At 41.5% G+C, this 20,746-nt stretch overlaps 1 pseudogene; it reads left to right on the top strand.

Moving 5' to 3' along the window:
* Positions 1 to 272: 272 nt before the first annotated feature.
* The window catches only part of LOC117510019, a 76,413-nt pseudogene continuing 55,939 nt past the window's right edge, over positions 273 to 20,746 (top strand).

Genomic DNA, 20,746 nt, shown 5'->3' on the forward strand with positions numbered 1-20,746 from the left:
TCTTACTTTGAAGGCGTTTCTGTTCCTTCTCTTACTTTAATGGCGCCTCTTTTCTCTCTTACTTTGAAGGCGCCTCTGCCTGCTCTCTTACTTTGAAGGCGTTTCTGTTCTTTCTCTTACTTTGATGGCGCCTCTTTTCTCTATTACTTTGAAGTCGTCTCTGTTTTGTCTCTTACTTTGAAGGCGCCTCTTTTCGCTCTCTTATTTTGAAGGCGCCTCTTTTCCCTCTTTTACTTTGAAGGCGCCTCTGTTTCCGGCCCTTAGCTCTTAGCTTGCTAGCTGTGAGCAGCAGCGTTCGTGTCTGTGACTCTTTGGTTCTTTTGTTGTTTTGTGACGGAGTTTGTTTTAGAAAAAGTTGGTGTCGTTGTGTGAAAATGTCTAAAGTCCAAATGCTGAGAGCGTTGGTGAAGCAGCGACTAACTGCGGCTGCTGAAGAGATATTTGGGCTGTTTGAAAGAACCATAGCAGAGTACGAGGAGGAACTTTGTCGTTCCAAAGAGGAGAACCACCGACAGCGACACCTGCTGGACTCCGTGTTCAGCTCCTCTGACGGTTTGTTAGGTTTTATTGTCACTCTGTCAAGTATACTAATTATTTTATTTGTTGTTTTTTTTTATCTTTGTTTTTGTCCTTTCGCGTCCGAGTCTTCACCGGAGGGGCGGGGTGAGTGCCGCCATTTTGTCTGAACAAAGCCTCTTTCACACACACACACACACACACACACACACACACACACACACACACACACACACACACACACACACACACACACACACACACACACACACACACACACACACACACACACACACACACACACACACACACACACACACACACACACACACACACACACAAAAACAAAAGAAGACTGTTGAGCTGTCGTCTCTGTCTTCTGTGGGTTTTCTCCTTTGATCTCTTACGTTCTTTGATCCTGGTCATCGCTAATGTTTGATCTGAATAATTACAGGGCTTCTGTGTCAATTCCTCTTTTATTGTTGTCAAACTTAACAATATATTACAAATAAACAGTCATACTTCTGGAGGTAATATATGCTTATTTTTGAAGTATTTGTTCAGGTGTTTCTGTTGGAGATTGTATGTTTCAAATTCTTTTACATGTTAAAAATTTTAACACAATTCTCGTGTTCTTTATAATTTGCAGTTATTTAATTAGTTATTAAGATCCTATCGCCTGTCGTCCATTTTGTACATGTTCAATAAAGCCCCTCGATCAATCATTCAGAAACAATATTTACATTTTAATGGTGTGTGTGTTTGTGTGTGTACATGAGCTTTTCGGCAAATTCCACAGTGACCGACATTACATTCAGAGAGGAAGCAGGCCTTATTAATTTAATTAAATTTTAATTTAACCAGGTTAGTCCCGCTGAGATTGAGCTCTCTTGTACACAGGAGACCTGGTGTCAGGGGATCTGCACTCTCCACGTCTGACAATTCCCGTACACTCGTCTGCACATGCATGAAAATTGGGTGGCCGCTGAGAACGTGGTATGTCACAGTTTCAGAAGCCCCTCCTGCTTGAAGCTCCCGTCTCTGGCTTGGATGTTCACCAGCGGCAGCAACAAGGAAAATGTGTTGCTGAGACATGAATTGTGTAACAACCTCCCTTACCTGTTTCATTTCAAAAATTCATTTGATAATTTCCATTAAAAATTAGGTCCCCTAGGCTGTGAGAGAAAGGGAAGCTGCAAGTCTGGCCGGAGGTTTATATACTGACCCACGCATGCGCACGTGTCAATGGGAGCACTGAGCTCCTCACACCGGACAATATAAAGGTTCCACCTAATCTGCATGTCTTTTCAAATGTGGGAGGAAGACGGAGGAAACCCACACAAACATAGAGAGAACATGCAAACGCCACACAGGAAGGCCACGGGTGGGACTCGATCCCATGACCTTCTTGCTTTGAGGCAACGGTGCTAACCACTAAACCACCGTGATTCAACTGTTAACTGAGCCACCTTCTGTCAAATTTGATGGATGACATCACAGCCAATCAGATTTGAGCCTGCCCTTAAGTCCCATCCCTCGTCAAAATTTTAGATAAGGTCTTGATGGATGACATCTGGCCACACCCACTGCCTCTCCCCGAGAGTGTATGTGAGATAAGGATTTGACAGTTGAGTCCCTGCCCCACACGGCGTGTGCAGTGTTATCATGTGATAAGCCAACGTCCTCAGAAAGCAGCTGACCGTGAAGTCACCTTTTTAAATCTTAACTCTGCCCCTTAGACCAGAGAACCAGTATTCATCAGTATGTCTGGTATTTGTATTGTGTATTTATGTTTATATTTGCTGCCTGTTTTGCTTTTTTAGTTTCACTTTTGGTACTCTGTGTGCTTCTTACCCTGTGTGGTGCCTTACAATGCTGCTGGAACCTCAATTTCCCTGAGGGAGTTTTCCCAATGGATCAATAAAGTTCTGCCTAATCTAATCTAGATGTTGACTTTAAAGACCCTTTCAAACTGGAGGGTTGCTTTAAGACACGATCATAAAGTTGCTGTCTCCCCCCCCCCCCCCCCCCCCCCCCCCGGCAGATCTATGTGCAAGCATTCTGGGGTGTGCCATGACTCATATGAATGCAGTGTGTGCACACAATTAAAATGAAACTGTCATTTCAGCACTAGAAATACATTTGCGGGTGCACAAATTATCCATAATTGGATGCTTAAATTAACCGGGAAGGAGTTTCATAAAGAAGGCCATATTTATAACACATAAAGTAGATATCAATACCTTCAAAATGGAATCAGTTTGAAGAGTTTTATTTACTGCCCACATGAGCTTTTCTAATAAATTTCAACCACAAAATGCTTTTTTCACATTTCAGAGATCTCTCCCACAATAACTGTTTAACACAGATATGCCAAATTTACATATTTTATAGCCAGTATAGCTGGCATTGAGCCGAGAAATAGGTTTCTTTGAGTGTAATGGTATGCTTCAGTGTCTCAAACATGGATGCTTGCAATAGTCAGTGTAATATCTTCCATAGTTTGAGCATACATAAATGTCACAGTTTAGTGTCAGTGCCTGTTGTTTGACTATAGTCCAAGTCTGGTTGCCCATGACAACTGCCACAGAAAATGTCAGGCCTCTAAGTCCATTATTTGATGAGATATGCTACCTTGAACATGGCTCCAGAAATGACGGCCTTAAAAAAAAAAAAAAAAAAAAAAATGGGAGACCCCATGCACACTAAATTGGCCATATCTCAGAAACTACTTGGCCTACAGGCCTCAAACTTCAGATTTGTTGTTCTGAATAGTCTGGGAATATTTGATTAAAATTTGAAGAAAATCTGAGACAAAGTACGTGAGGCCCTCCGTTGAATTGACATGGAATGATCCTTCTGCTAATAAAACAATGTGCTTTGACTGGCAATTGTCATGTTCTATAATTTGGCATCTTAATAATAGCTTATGTTGGTATTTTTATGATTTCTGGCCAAAGCAGGTGCAGTGCTGATTAGGGATGTGTATTGATAAGATTTTATTGATCCGATTCCTTATTGATTCCCTTATCGATATCTCTTGTGAATTTTCTGTGTACCAAAAGTAGGCTTTACAGGTTTTCTATGTCAACAACATTTTATTGTCTTAAAGTAAATAAATATGAAATTGGTCACTGGATTGGTCACTTTGATCTCTGGACATAAATAGAAATAAAATCTGTAGCTTTTTTTTTTGTCAAAAGCATTTCCTTTCAGACGTTATTGGCATGAATGTCTTTCAATACGTCTGAGCTGAACTCTTGCAGCTGCTGTGCTGCACATCAGGATGTAATTCATAATGAATGCTGGACGTCTCATTTAGGGAGGAAAAAAATGTTTCTGTCAATTGTAGTTTCTTGTCTGTATTACAGCGTTTGGAAAAAGGTGTCATTTTACTTAAAGCAGCAATTTGTTTTTGAAGTTATTAATTCTGACCGGACTCTGTCTCAGCAGAGTGCCGCGCAGCATTTGGAGCTGTGCCAACGGAATGGAGGATGATTCTCATTTCTTGACTGCAACAAGACAAGAGTCCCAGTTAGTGACTTTAATCCACACAAAAGTGACTCACAGTATTTTAATGGCTTTGAGAGGGGTTAAGAAGCGGACTTGCTGCTTCTGAAGAGCAGTGAATCAAAGAACCAACGAGCCAGCGGGTAGAAGCACTGCTTCATTGGTTCACGCTTCAGGGTGGAGTCGTGCTGCAGAAGCTGTTGATTACAGAGCCTCTACAGGGTCTGTAATCAACGTAGAGAAACGATCATTTTCTCGACAAACGCCCTCAAAAACAACGGCTGCTCTGAAGGACCGATAAGGAAATTGTTAAGCAAAAAGAGTATTGGTATCAGTGGATCGAATCAATTCTTAGTGATACCTGAAAAGAACCGGTTCTCGATACCCAACCCTAGTTCTGACAACTAATTTCTCAATTCAGCTGAGGTGTGCAATGTTCTCATTAATACAAAACAATAATATCTTAACTTTGAAGTTATCAATGTTATCAAGCAACTAACAATATTTAACAGAGAATCCTTGTAGAATACAATACCCATACAAGCAGAACAGCATAAAACTGACAGTATGTGACTGACGTTGCATCACTGTAACTGAAATTACTTTGTTTCTGCACGTTAATGTTTGATCTTACAATTTCAAACACTATTCTCGCCAATTAAAAAAAAAAATGGCCTGTGAGCTTCTACAACATGGAATTACCCTTTTGACAAGAGCAGAAGTTGTGCAAATCAATGAATATTTGTAGATCACTCTCTCTGCATTTGCTGGTCTTAATGACACACATTTAAAACGGACGTCTTGTAAATTTTAAGGTATAATAATGTCATTCTAAGTGGTAAATAAAATGAATATTTACAGCTATTTTCAAAATTAGCATTTTCTATTCATAATTATCATGTGAAACATTTTTGCTTAAAATAAATCCCCACTAGAGGTGCTGCATTCAAACCGGCGGTGTGACGTGTGTGTGTGTGGGCTCATATGTTTATATACAGCTGGAAGCCGTACGTTCTGCACCTTTTTTACTTATTACACAGACGCCAGACAGAGTAATTGAGCATTTTTTTTAGATTTGATTTGATTTTTGTGCTGGTGGATCACAGGATGTATTTTCATTGCGGGAAGACTCGATTGATGGCTGTGATAAACACTGTAGACTAGAGCAGTGAGAGAGCATATTTCACCCATATTGGCCTCTCTTCATTGGCTTCCTGTTAATTCTACAATAGAATTTAAAATTCTTCTTCTTACTTATAAGGTTTTGAATAATCAGGTCCCATCTTATCTTAGGGACCTCATAGTACCATATCACCCCAATAGAGCGCTTCGCTCTCAGACTGCAGGCTTACTTGTAGTTACGAAGGTTTGTAAGAGTAGAATGGGAGGCAGAGCCTTCAGCTTTCAGGCTCCTCTCCTCTGGAACCAGCTCCCAATTCAGATCAGGGAGACAGACACCCTCTCTACTTTTAAGATTAGGCTTAAAACTTTCCTTTTTGCTAAAGCTTATAGTTAGGGCTGGATCAGGTGACCCTGAACCATCCCTTAGTTATGCTGCTATAGACTTAGACTGCTGGGGGGTTCCCATGATGCACTGAGTGTTTCTTTCTCTTTTTGCTCTGTATGCACCACTCTGCATTTAATCATTAGTGATCGATCTCTGCTCCCCTCCACAGCATGTCTTTTTCCTGGTTCTCTCCCTCAGCCCCAACCAGTCCCAGCAGAAGACTGCCCCTCCCTGAGCCTGGTTCTGCTGGAGGTTTCTTCCTGTTAAAAGGGAGTTTTTCCTTCCCACTGTTGCCAAGTGCTTGCTCACGGGGTCGTTTTGACCGTTGGGGTTTTTCCGAAATTATTGTATGGCCTTGCCTTGCAATATAAAGCGCCTTGGGGCAGCTGTTTGTTGTGATTTGGCTTTATATAAATAAAATTGATTTGGTTTGATTTGCAGCATTGTTTCAGTTATCTGCTGTACTAACTCGGGAGATTACCTTTACTGCCCAAAAAGTCCACAGAGCAGTCCTGAGTCCCATCCTGGGTCCAGCCCACAATGCAGGGTGGTGCCCAAAAGGGTGGTTGGGGAAACCCGGCGATCACTTCCAGAGACCCCCAAAGCATATACCAGAGGGTGTTCAGTCAGTCAGCCCGCAGACACCCCCAGCCTCCTGGCCTTGGAGTTGAGCCCAACTCATTCATTTCAGCTTCTTAAATCTGATTGCTGAATGTGTGACAATAATCAAGCTGGTGGATTAAGTAGCAAACAGTTTATTTAGAAGCAAATGATGCCCTGTCATTTCACATACAAAGAGCTCATTACCAAGCAGCTGTGTAGAACCAAGCAGACCAACAGCAACCTGCACTTCCTCCACCACAGTCCATGGGATGGAAACCTGAAAATGGAGCACTGGTACCAGTTATGACTTCCATTGTTTCTGCACCACAGAGGCTTGTCAGTTTAGTTGCCAGTTGATGTACAACTCCATTGCGTGAGAGGTAATTGTACATGTAAGAAAAACAAGCTTCAGTGCACCGCTGCATGGAGTTGCCATGCAGCTGTTTGTAGAAAATACAACGCTGTGAACAACATTATGAGCTTCTGTTGGATGATCTCTCAAGGTCACCAGGGGTCATATATGTTTCCAAAGTGATGAAATGATACCAAGATTGTGTATTGAAAATGCATGATACCAGAATGTGACATTAAACAACATTTTGATTAGTAAAAAACTGTACTGTTGTAAGCACAAATTAAGTTGAAGGGAGCAATTCAAAAAGGTCAGTGACCTCTCAAGGTCACCAAAGGTCAAGGACATCCTGAAAAGTTGGTAATTAGAATTTGAAGTATTCAAATCTAGAAGATTGGACAATTTTCTTAGCATCTTGTGCATTTTTAATGAGGTCTGGTTGGTAATACATGCTCAAAGTGGGATTTCTGGTCGGGTCAATGAGTACAAAGTTCAGTGACCTCTCAAGGTCATCGGAGGACAGATACAGTTTGCCAAATGGCAGATTTGGAATCAGCACACCCAAATTGACAAAGTAACACTATTTGCCAACTTTTACTCAAAAATGCCTGTAGGTGACAACCAGTGGTGGGCACAGATAACCAAAAAATTAACTTCGATAACAGATAAGATAACTGAAAAGTTATCTTTGATAAAGATAAACCACCCAAAAATGTATCGGAAGTTACAGATAATCGATAACCGATAAATTCCGGTGTTGTCTATGAGACATTTGCAGTTACTAATGAGCTGAAATTGATTTTTAACACGATCGCTTTTGAAAGCATCAAAAGCGGTAAAAGAGCTAAAGCATAAGCAAGAATGTTTGACCATGCTGCCCCCTGCAGGAAGCAGCACAGACAAATCCTGAAAGCACCCACGAAATCAACTCTTTACGAATCATAATCATTTTTCTTTCAACATTCTACCCCTGCTGGAAGCTCTTGTTTACAGCAGCGCTCCCACCACAGAGGCACACCAAGCCGAGCCATAAGGCCAACTCCCTATCAATTTCAGCACTCCGGTCAGGCGGAGGTCTTGAAAAATAAAGTCATACTAACTTATGGTTTTTTGAAAATACTGATAGAATAACTCCATTAATGTCAATTCTGTCATTTGTACAAAGTTAAAATATAACATATATCTTTTAATGTTGAATAAGGCACTAATTCTGAGGTTTTGTAACAAACACAGACCGCAAAGCATTCTGGGTAAAAGTGCTAAACAGTGATTGGTTCAGTAATCCATTATGTAAACCAACACGTTAATGTGACGTGTCGTGTGTTGGTTTAAAGATAAATGTGCTTTTGTAAAATATTCCATTTTTATTTGTAAAAACAGGCATTTTTACAGAGCCCTGGAAGTGTCATCGCAATTGCATGTTTTAAAACTTTTATGATGTTGTAAAACGTGCACTCAATATTAGTAAGTAAATTTATTTATATAGTGCCTTTCACAGACATAAGGCCATGTACACACGTTGTCGGGTATTTGTAAAACCGAATATCTTACCCTTTCAGTTTGGGGAAAAAACTTCATCCACACTACGTCATTTAAAAAAAAATCCATCCACATCGAACCGTATAAATGTGTTGTAATTAGTCTGCCAAACCTTTGGGTGGCGGTACTGATTAAAATTCTATCCAATCAGGAGCCTTATTCTCTTGTCACTTCCACAAAAACTAAAAACATGGCGCCAACCTCGTTCGTGTGGACCGATAAGGAGTCGGCATTACTTCTAACCGTAGTTTTAGAATACAAAGTTAACATATATGCACACAAAAAGCGCCTGGACAATGGACAATACCAACACTTCGAGAGCAGCCAGGTACCCAGACGTTTAATACTGCCATGAACACTCCTGGCCAGTAGATGGCAGTAGCAGCCTTGAAAAAATCTCAAACAAAATTCCAGATAATCTGTGTCTGCTACATTTAAGATGCGTGGAATTTAACAAAGACAAATACACTAACGTCTATAAACCCAGAGAATATATTCACGAGAGTTTTAGGCACTAGAGGTTAATGCTGTTATCTGTGGACCCTGAACAGAGTGTCTGAAATGCATTTGTCCTGTCGTGAACGTCTGAGATTACCTTATGCTACCCATAATGCATTGCTGCCTGGCACAGCATGTGCTCACAAAACCTTAAAAATTAGCACATTACTTTAAAACAAAAACATATATCTGATATTTTCACTTTATAAACTTCAGACATGACAATAATTTTAAATAACTTGTCTAAAATGAGTGGTTAAAATTTGAACCATAAGTTAAACATGTATGCCTCTGGATGACTTGGTGACATTGTGATTATATTAGTATGGTGTTAAAGGCAATTACTTTTTTTTTTGGTCACCAGTTCTCTTTTGCTTACAGATGATAGAGTGGTTTCTGATTGCAGAGGGTAGAACAACATGCTTATTAGGAAACCTTTAACAGGTAGGTCTTAAAAGCATTAACAGTTTTAAAAATGTTTTTCACTGTTCAGCTTAGTTTAGTACGTTATCGGTCTAAAAGTTATCGGACGATAATTCATCGGAAGATAATTAGTCCGATGATTTTTAAATGTATCTAAAAAGATAATCCGATAATGAAAACATTATCTTCGATAATTGTCTGTTATCGGATTATCGGAAGTGTGCCCACCACTGGTGACAACATTTCAAATTTTGTCTACTGACGTCAGGTGAATGATTGAGGTGCAGCTGTGTCTCTTCAACTTTTAAAATAAGTAAATTTTCTTGTTATGGAACAAAACGCCGGCGTCCTCTGGTTCAGGCTGAAAACACAGCGACTTCTTTTAAAACACTGCGTTTCTTCAGTCACGACAAGGAACTATTTTCAGACATCACTGTCCACAATCAGGACACGTTATGTGGATACATTTTCATATTTTTCTCTCTGTCCAAGGTCCTGATGACATCGCACTAGGCTGACAGCTGCACACCTCGGAGTGCTGGACTGACCACGAGATGCCCTGGCTGAAGCTGACGCAGCACACTGCAGTCTGCATTTGGAATAAACTAGGTGACGTGATGGATGGATGCTGGCCCGCATCCTGGGTTGATGAACTTATCTCATGACCCCCTGCCTGTGTGGCCAATGACTGCGTGGTCTTCTCAATAATGCACTTTGTTTTTGATGCCGTTCTGGTTTTTCTGTTTACTGTCACTTCAGCTTGGAAAAACTTTGTAAAAATCTTGTAACTGTCACCCCATTGAGTCTGGTCTGCTTGAGGTTTCTTCCTCATCATAATCAGAGGGAGTTTTTTCTTACCACTGTTACCTGTGTTCTTGCTCTGGGGGTTGGTAAGGTTAGACCTTACTTGTGTGAAGCGCCTTGAGGCAGCTTTGTTGTGATTTGGTGCTATATAAATGAAATAAATTGATAGTACCATGCTATGCCAGTATGCTAGCCAAACGAAAGGGAAAATAAGTGCATCTTAAGTCTGGACTTGAAAGTCTCTACAGAATCTAGCTGTTTTATTGACAGGGAGATCATTCAACAGAACAGGTGCACGATAAGAGAAAGCTTTGTGACCTGCAGACTTTTTATTCACTTTAGGGACATAAAGCAGTCCTGCACCCTGCCCGGGCCGGAACGTAAGGTTTAATTAGGTCAGCTAAGTAGGGAGGTATAAATTGAAATTGGATTTCAGTTCATGTTAATGTGTTATACTACGTTCTGCTTACCTCAGAAGTTGCAACTGGGAATGACATCATACCCTTGCTAAAGGCATTTGGTTTTCCATGCAGCGCCGGGCGCCTCCCAGATTTTGGAGTACAGGCATGGGATATGACGAGATTCCATCATGTTTATTTTAATTGTGGCTCACTGTCAAAGCTTGCTTCACTAAATGGTTTGTTACAGGAAGTTAATGTTGCCTTCAAGATGACTGAGGAAAACTCCCTTTTTAAAAATGTGTTCACTTGATGAATAGAATATTTAGAATTTATTTCAGAGCGGGTACTGAATTCCAGGTACAGGTATCTGTTTAAATGTGTGTGAATTTTCCATATGAAAAAGTGCACCAGATCTCGTCCAATATAACTTTTCTTTATCCAATATTTCTCTATGTTGGACTCCTTACCATTCATTATTTGTATAATATTATATATATAAAAATAAAAAAATATTATACAAATAATGAATGGTAAGGAGTCCAACATAGAGAAATATTGGATGAAGAAAAGTTATATTGGACGAGGCGTAGCCAAGTCCAGTATACTGGGCTGGAAAAGTTATACTATAACTGGAAAAGTTATATTTGGACTCGGCTACGCCTCGTCCAAATATAACTTTTCTTCATCCAATATTTCTCTATGTTGGACGCCTTGCCATCCATTATGTTCTCCACCCCCTCCCAAATTAAGCAAACAGAGTCAAGTAAATTAGATCAATTTATTTTGTTATGAACAGCATATGAATGCTTCTAAAACGTCAGTAGTGTGCTTGTCTACCTTCTTAGTGTTTTTGGCATCCTTGGAGTTCAATATTTCCACCAGTTCCTCCTCTGTGAACTCAGCAAACCTCGCTGGCAGACGATTTTCTGCTGCTGTTGACATGTTTGTTGCCATTTTTTCAACCAGTGTCTGTCAGCAAGTTCCTGACCTCCGCTACGTCATTAGTGACATCATCTCATGAATAATTGTATGCCGTGCTCTGATTGGCTAGCTGTTGGCAGTAAGCTCTAACGCTATTGGTCAGTGGGAACCGATCATATATAAGTTTTGGGCCTAGCCTTTTTGGATCCCTTTGGATCCAACATAACTTTTTGGTGCCAAGCATGCCAAAATACAGGTAAATAATGGACAGAAAAACTAATCTGTGACTGGTTATTGCAATCTGAGTGTAGAACATATATATATATATATATATATATATATATATAAAAATATAATTGCTTTTAATGTTATCAGGACAGAGTAATTTCTAAAATATGAATTTGAGCACAATAAGTAGAGAGCTTGTACCTGTGCAAATATCTTTGGACTTTGATTCGTGGACATTTTTAATGATCCTTTCATTTATTGTTAAAATATAAAATGAAACAGCTGTTTAAAAAAATAATAAAATAGTTGCTGTTGAAAGAGCCTTTTATTTAGAAGCAGGTGATGTTCTGCTGAATTCTTGGGACCAGATGAAGATCTCTTCTGCAGCTTTGAACTCTGGTGGTGTTGCTGAAGAGCAGTGATGATGTTCAGCTCATCGATGGAAGTTTTTGAAGTGCACCTGTATTTCAGTTGTCTGCACAGCAAATGTTCCTGATTGGGACAAATAAAAATATTTCTTAAAATATAAAGAATCACTAAACAGTTTATATAAACGATGAACCCCCCCCCCCCAAAAAAAAAGTTATTTAAAGTTGAGCGTTTGTGGTCTCCAAGAAAAGCTGTAGCTTTATTTGGTAAAAATAAAAAAGACTGAACCATTTACAAATTAAAGCGTTCAATCAGATCAACTGTGCTAAAAGGCTAAGCGCTAAACGTGCTAACGTTAGCTGATCAATAAACCACAGCAGTTCAGCAAACGTCACGTTTTATGTTTTACGTTTTAGGCTCTTGCTTGCCTCTACTGGTGGTTGGCTCTCACTGCGGTATTGTATCACTTCCTGTTCCGGAGCACAGCGGTGTTTTGCTGTATCTGTTAGCTGTTTAATCTGCGCAGTTAGATTGATCTAGTTAACTAGATAACGATTTGTTTCACAGTGTAATCTTCACGTGCCTTAACTAAAGCACTCCCTCTGCTGAATCACCTCTAAATTATTTACACATTATTCACTTTGTGTGTTTTTAGGAATCCGCTAGCTTAGCGCAGCTACTAGCTCTTAGCCGATTTAGCATGGCGGCTTCTCCTGTCTCTCCTGCACTTTTCTGCTGTGGGTGTGAAATGTTTAGTTATTCCTCGGCCTCCTTTAGCAGTAATGGTACTTGTAATAAGTGTAGCTTATTCGTAGCTTTGGAGGCCAGGCTGGGCAAATTGGAGACTCGGCTCTGCACCGTGGAAAATTCTACAGCTAGCCAGGACCCTGTAGTCGGTGCGGACCAAGGTAGCTTAGCCGCCGTAAGTTCCCTTCCAGCAGATCCCGAGCAGCCGGGAAAGCAGGCCGACTGGGTGACTGTGAGGCGGAAGCGTAGTTCTAAACAGAAGCCCCGTGTACACCGCCAACCCATTCACATTTCTAACCGTTTTTCCCCACTCGGCGACACACCCACCGAGGATCAAACTCTGGTTATTGGCGACTCTGTTTTGAGAAATGTGAAGTTAGCGACACCAGCAACCATAGTCAATTGTCTTCCGGGGGCCAGAGCAGGTGACATTGAAGGAAATTTGAAACTGCTGGCTAAGGCTAAGCGTAAATTTGGTAAGATTGTAATTCACGTCGGCAGTAATGACACCCGGTTACGCCAATCGGAGGTCACTAAAATTAACATTGAATCGGTGTGTAACTTTGTAAAAACAATGTCGGACTCTGTAGTTTTCTCTGGGCCCCTCCCCAATCGGACCGGGAGTGACATGTTTAGCCGCATGTTCTCCCTGAATTGCTGGCTGTCTGAGTGGTGTCCAAAAAATGAGGTGGGCTTCATAGATAATTGGCAAAGCTTCTGGGGAAAACCTGGTCTTGTTAGGAGAGACGGCATCCATCCCACTTTGGATGGAGCAGCTCTCATTTCTAGAAATCTGGCCAATTTTCTTAAATCCTCCAAACCGTGACTATCCAGGGTTGGGACCAGGAAGCAGAGTTGTAGTCTTACACACCTCTCTGCAGCTTCTCTCCCCCTGCCATCCCCTCATTACCCCATCCCCGTAGAGACGGTGCCTGCTCCCAGACCACCAATAACCAGCAAAAATCTATTTAAGCATAAAAATTCAAAAAGAAAAAATAATATAGCACCTTCAACTGCACCACAGACTAAAACAGTTAAATGTGGTCTATTAAACATTAGGTCTCTCTCTACTAAGTCCCTGTTAGTAAATGATATAATAATTGATCAACATATTGATTTATTCTGCCTTACAGAAACCTGGTTACAGCAGGATGAATATGTTAGTTTAAATGAGTCAACACCCCCGAGTCACACTAACTGCCAGAATGCTCGTAGCACGGGCCGAGGCAGAGGATTAGCAGCAATCTTCCATTCCACCTTATTAATTAATCAAAAACCCAGACAGAGCTTTAATTCATTTGAAAGCTTGACTCTTAGTTTTGTCCATCCAAATTGGAAGTCCCAAAAACTAGTTTTATTTGTTATTATCTATCCTCCACCTGGTCGTTAATGTGAGTTTCTCTGTGAATTTTCAGACCTTTTGTCTGACTTAGTGCTTAGCTCAGATAAGATAATTATAGTGGGCGATTTTAACATCCACACAGATGCTGAGAATGACAGCCTCAACACTGCATTTAATCTATTATTAGACTCAATTGGCTTTGCTCAAAATGTAAATGAGTCCACCCACCACTTTAATCATATCTTAGATCTTGTTCTGACTTATGGTATGGAAATTGAAGACTTAACAGTATTCCCTGAAAACTCCCTTCTGTCTGATCATTTCTTAATAACATTTACATTTACTCTGATGGACTACCCAGCAGTGGGGAATAAGTTTCATTACACTAGAAGTCTTTCAGAAAGAGCTGTAACTAGGTTTAAGGATATGATTCCTTCTTTATGTTCTCTAATGCCATATACCAACACAGTGCAGAGTAGCTACCTAAACTCTAAGTGAGATAGAGTATCTCGTCAATAGTTTTACATACTTATTGAAGACAACTTTGGATGCTGTAGCTCCTCTGAAAAAGAGAGCTTTAAATCAGAAGTGCCTGACTCCATGGCATAACTCACAAACTCGCAGCTTAAAGCAGATAACCCGTAAGTTGGAGAGGAAATGGCATCTCACTAATTTAGAAGATCTTCACTTAGCCTGGAAAAAGAGTCTGTTGCTCTATAAAAAAGCCCTCCGTAAAGCTAGGACATCTTACTACTCATCACTAATTGAAGAAAATAAGAACAACCCCAGGTTTCTTTTCAGCACTGTAGCCAGGCTGACAAAGAGTCAGAGCTCTATTGAGCCGAGTATTCCTTTAACTTTAACTAGTAATGACTTCATGACTTTCTTTGCTAATAAAATTTTAACTATTAGAGAAAAAATTACTCATAACCATCCCAAAGACGTATCGTTACCTTTGGCTGCTTTCAGTGATGCCGGTATTTGGTTAGACTCTTTCTCTCCGATTGTTCTGTTTGAGTTATTTTCATTAGTTACTTCCTCCAAACCATCAACATGTCTATTAGACCCCATTCCTACCAGGCTGCTCAAGGAAGCCCTACCATTAATTAATGCTTCGATCTTAAATATGATCAATCTATCTTTATTAGTTGGCTATGTACCACAGGCTTTTAAGGTGGCAGTAATTAAACCATTACTTAAAAAGCCATCACTTGACCCAGCTATCAGCTATCTAATCTCCAACCTTCCTTTTCTCTCAAAAATTCTTGAAAGGGTAGTTGTAAAACAGCTAACTGATCATCTGCAGAGGAATGGTCTATTTGAAGAGTTTCAGTCAGGGTTTAGAATTCATCATAGTACAGAAACAGCATTAGTGAAGGTTACAAATGATGATCTTATGGCCTCAGACAGTGGACTCATCTCTGTGCTTGTTCTGTTAGACCTCAGTGCTGCTTTTGATACTGTTGACCATAAAATTTTATTACAGAGATTAGAGCATGCCATAGGTATTAAAGGCACTGCGCTGCGGTGGTTTGAATCATATTTATCTAATAGATTACAATTTGTTCATGTAAATGGGGAATCTTCTTCACAGACTAAGGTTAATTATGGAGTTCCACAAGGTTCTGTGCTAGGACCAATTTTATTCACTTTATACGTTTCCCTTAGGCAGTATTATTAGACGGCATTGCTTAAATTTTCATTGTTACGCAGATGATACCCAGCTTTATCTATCCATGAAGCCAGAGGACACACACCAATTAGCTAAACTGCAGGATTGTCTTACAGACATAAAGACATGGATGACCTCTAATTTCCTGCTTTTAAACTCAGATAAAAGTGAAGTTATTGTACTTGGCCCCACAAATCTTAGAAACATGGTGTCTAACCAGATCCTTACTCTGGATGGCATTACCCTGACCTCTAGTAATACTGTGAGAAATCTTGGAGTCATTTTTGATCAGGATATGTCATTCAAAGCGCATATTAAACAAATATGTAGGACTGCTTTTTTGCATTTGCACAATATCTCTAAAATTAGAAAGGTCTTGTCTCAGAGTGATGCTGAAAAACTAATTCATGCATTTATTTCCTCTAGGCTGGACTATTGTAATTCATTATTATCAGGTTGTTGTAAAAGTTCCCTGAAAAGCCTTCAGTTAATTCAAAATGCTGCAGCTAGAGTACTGACGGGGACTAGAAGGAGAGAGCATATCTCACCCATATTGGCCTCTCTTCATTGGCTCCCTGTTAATTCCAGAATAGAATTTAAAATTCTTCTTCTTACTTATATGGTTTTGAATAATCAGGTCCCATCTTATCTTAGGGACCTCATAGTACCATATCACCCCAATAGAGCGCTTCACTCTCAGACTGCAGGCTTACTTGTAGTTCCTAGGGTTTGTAAGAGTAGAATGGGAGGCAGAGCCTTCAGCTTTCAGGCTCCTCTCCTGTGGAACCAGCTCCCAATTCAGATCAGGGAGACAGACACCCTCTCTACTTTTAAGATTAGGCTTAAAACTTTCCTTTTTGCTAAAGCTTATAGTTAGGGCTGGATCAGGTGACCCTGAACCATCCCTTAGTTATGCTGCTATAGACTTAGACTGCTGGGGGGTTCCCATGATGCACTGAGTGTTTCTTTCTCTTTTTGCTCTGTATGCACCACTCTGCATTTAATCATTAGTGATTGATCTCTGCTCCCCTCCACAGCATGTCTTTTTCCTGGTGGAGGTTTCTTCCTGTTAAAAGGGAGTTTTTCCTTCCCACTGTAGCCAAGTGCTTGCTCACAGGGGGTTGTTTTGACCGTTGGGGTTTTACATAATTATTGTATGGCCTTGCCTTACAATATAAAGCACCTTGGGGCAACTGTTTGTTGTGATTTGGCGCTATATAAAAAAATTGATTGATTGATTGATTGATCTAACCACAGTCTGAAAACTATCCTCTACAGCCGGTGATCCTCGGCTGATCCCAGTGGGCGTGCCAGCCGGCCTAACACAAACCTCATCTGGAGTGCCCATAACATCTATCTCCACTGGCTTAATAAGCTGCTCTAGCTTACAGGCACGGCTCTCTAAAATAGGTACCCTTTCTGCCAGCATCACGCAGGATTTACGTTAAAAACTCCTAAAAGTAAAACCAGTCCTAAAATTGACACAAAAGTAAAATGGTATGCTAAAATTCACAACAGTTAATAAGGGAACAGTAATAAAGGAAAACTGCAGGGGGGGTCAACCTAGCTGAATGCAGCTAACCGCTAGCGAAAGCTACCCACTAGCATGTAGAATAGTTTGCTGCCGCTGAAAGCCGGTCTCGGCCTGATGTCAGCTGGTAGAGTTAGCTTAGCCTGTGGCATACCGACTCCCCTGCAGGGACGACAAGCTGACTGCCAATGTGGTGGTGGCTTTCGACAATTCGCGGTTATGGCTAGCGGCCTCCGACGAGCTGTGGGTCCGATTAGCAGACACCGATGAGCCGTGGGCCTGGTTAGCGACCTCCAACGAGCAATGGGCCTGACTGGTGGCCTCTGATGAGCCGTGTGCCTGGGTGGCAGACATGGATGAGCCACGGACCTGGTTTGCGACCTCCGATGAGCCATGAGCCTGGGGGCACTGATGCGGCCGCTGATCTGGCCGGCAGACTCCGAATGTGGCCATGGGCTGTAGCAAGTGGTACAGCCGTCTGCACAAACATGACCATCTGCTGGCTGACTCACTCCATGAGCTCTATGCAAATGACACCCTGTTTCACAGGGTTTCCTGCGTCATTGTTTATTACATTTCTTATTATTGTGTTGGTTTCCTGCAGTTTCCTCCCACAATCAAAAACATGCTTATTCAAGGTCAGCTCCTTTCTCTGACCCTGACCAAGGCCGTGTCTCTACATCTGGAGTTGGTCCCCGGGTGCTGGATTGTGGCTGCACACTGCCCCTAGTGGTTGGATTGAGTCCAACTGTAACTAGGATGGTTAAATGCAGAGGACAGATTTCAATGTATGTATGTATATGTGTGATGACAGCAAAGGTTCTATTCATTCATTGAAAAAAAAATACACCTGATCTCATGATTGAGATTTTCACAAAAATCTAAATTACAGAGGTGATAATACAGAAATAAGTGCAACTTGTACTCCAGAAAAAAAATGGAATATTTCATATGTGAAGAAAGTTTTTTTTTTGTTTGTTTTTTGTTTTTTTACACTTTCTTTGTAATCTCCCTAAGGTGTAGGTTAAATGACAGAGGAGTCAAAAGTTCTTTTATCACTGATGGTACAAATGCCCCGGTTAGTTTTGAGGAATCAAACACAAGTCTGCTTCATTGGACCAGAGGTCATTGTCGCTAATTGAAATAAAACACTCTGTCGTCTTTATCCAAAGAGCCGATATTAAAATAAGTCCTTTGGTACTTTGTGTGTCTGGTGTTGATGCGGACTGAAACATGATCTCTTACACAACCAATGACAAAAGGCGGCATATCTGAACAGCGTTACATTTTCAGGGTGGGCGGGGCTTCATGTGATATCTTCTTGTGGGGCCTGGAGTTCCTGGTTTCAGACAGCCTGAGGCTGGTTCCTGGAGGTACCATTCCTCCAGGATGTACTCTCTCTAAGTGCCTGTCTGGTTTATTTTTTTTTCCCTTGTCTCTTTGTTGTCTTTGCAGATGTGCACCAGCTGTTGGCAGGAAAAGAAGAGGTTCCCCCCAAACAGCAGCATTGGAGCTCCAGCCTGGAACAGAAGGACCCGGAACTGCAGAAACTCATTAAACAGGAAAAGGACCACCACTGGATTGCTCAGGAGGGAGAACCGCTTCAAGAACCGGAGGAGGATGACATCATCAAGTTCACATTGACTCGTATCCCAGTGAAGAGTGAAGACAGCGAAGATGGACATCACTCCTCACAGCTTCGTCCCGGGCTGTCTGAAGAGAGCAGAGAGGCGGAGCCCCAAGCCAGCAGCTCAACGGAACCCATGCAGACGGAACCTGACGCGCACATTGATCCAGACGCTTATTTGGAGCCGCTTACTGAGGTCAAGACTTTGGACTCTTCAGACGCTGAGACGGAACACAGTGATGACTGTAAGGAGGTCGGTAAACTCCTGCCAGGTTTTAAAGCCACGGAGAAGAACATCATGAATGTCGGTGACCAGAGACGTAGCACGAGGGAGAAACCATTAAGCAGCTCTGACAGCAGCCACACGTTTAGCTTCAGCAGCGACAGGAGCACCCGCGTGACGCTGCAGAACGAACAGAACTTATTCAGCTGCAGCGTCTGCAACAAGACCTTCAGGTACAAGAGCAGCCTGAAGGACCACATGAGGCGCCACACAGGAGAGAAACCCTTCAGATGCACCGAGTGCGGTAAAAGGTTTTCTGTAAAGACAAATCTGATGAGACACATGAGACTCCACACGGGAGAGAAACCGTTCGAATGCTCACGCTGTGGTGAGCGCTTCACTCATTCAGCGTCGCTAACATACCACATGAGACGGCATACTGGAGAGAAACCGTTCAGCTGTCCCATCTGCAAGAGAGGCTTCATGCAGAAAGGAGATGTCACAAAGCATATGAGAGTCCACTCAGTCAAACCTTGAAATTGATCAGTATTTACTCAAGGGTTTTCATTAAAAAGAGAAAAAAGATCTGACTGGAAAGGTGAGAATCCACAAAGGAGATGCAGAAAAGAATACATACACACACACACTTTCCCATGCTTGCATGGAAACACATGGGAAAGTGTCCAGATGTGGGACTGGTAGTTTGTGTGTGTCACATTTAAAAAAAAAAAAAAAAAATCAGTTTCTGTCGCTGTCTCAGCATGACCTTTATGTCTGTAAAAAAAAAAAATAAATAAATCATAACATATAGTATTGTACAAATGTTCACTACAAAATGCCACACAGTATCAATACAAAACAAAATCCTTTTAAAAGGTGATTAGAAAATGCACATTTTTAACAGTAAAAATAATGTACACACAAAATCAACACAACAGCTTCACAATGACAGTCCCAAAGCAGCTGAAGCCCCGCCCTCCCAAAGCGGTGTCAGGGCCTTTTAATGTCCACATCAGCAGGAAAGTCTCGCGATCTACAGCACGGCTCAATACTGTGAGGTACTGAGAGTTACAACACTATGTAGCATCACTGTCATGGGTTCGATTCCCACCTGTGGCCTTTCTGTGTGGAGTTTGCATGTTTTCCCCGTGTCTGTGTGAGTTTCCTCCGGGTGCTCCGGCTTGCTCCCACATTTAAAGACATGCAGGTTAGGTGGACTAGAAACTTTATAATTGTCCAGGTCTCCCTTGCAAAACAGGTCTCGGTCAGTGGGACTAACCTGGTTTAAAAAAAGGTTGAATTAAAAATTAAATGGTGTCCGTCAGACATCTTTTAAGTTTAAATTTAAGACTTGATTCAGTTAATTGTGTCCATCAGAAGTCTTAAGTGTAGATTTAAGACTTGATGGAGTCGGGTATCTAATCTCAGACCTGGATGCTTCCGTAGAAAAGGGGCAAAATAAAAATCCCTTCAGAAGGCTGACCTCTTAATGACCTCCAGGATGGCGAGCTAATCCGCGTTTTGAGGGTACTAATGGCGGGACTGACAAGTTTTACATGGTCAGCAAATAAAAGTACGTCCCTCGGCTGCTCCTTTGTTTTCGCTCGGGGTCGTCAGAACCAACATTCAACATTTTACGTTTTAACAAAGTCGTTGTGGTTATTGGAGATGGTTCTAGAAGAGTCAGCCCTGTGGCGGGGGTCTCGGACACTCTGTTTTACACCATCTTTCCAGACATGTAACCTCAGCCGGAGCCATAAACCGACTTTATAGTCACGCTTGAAAAACCACGAGAGAAGCTACACGGCCAAGAAGCTCCTCCTCCTTCATGGCCTTTGGTTGAAATGGTGTTGGTACCTTTGGCTACCGTAGCCGCTCTGCGCCCCTGGTTGTTCGATCGGGGATCCACACCTATTCTCCACCCTGCAGGTTT

Source organism: Thalassophryne amazonica, chromosome 5 (assembly GCF_902500255.1).
Source record: "Thalassophryne amazonica chromosome 5, fThaAma1.1, whole genome shotgun sequence".
Taxonomy (NCBI): Eukaryota; Metazoa; Chordata; class Actinopteri; order Batrachoidiformes; family Batrachoididae; genus Thalassophryne; species Thalassophryne amazonica.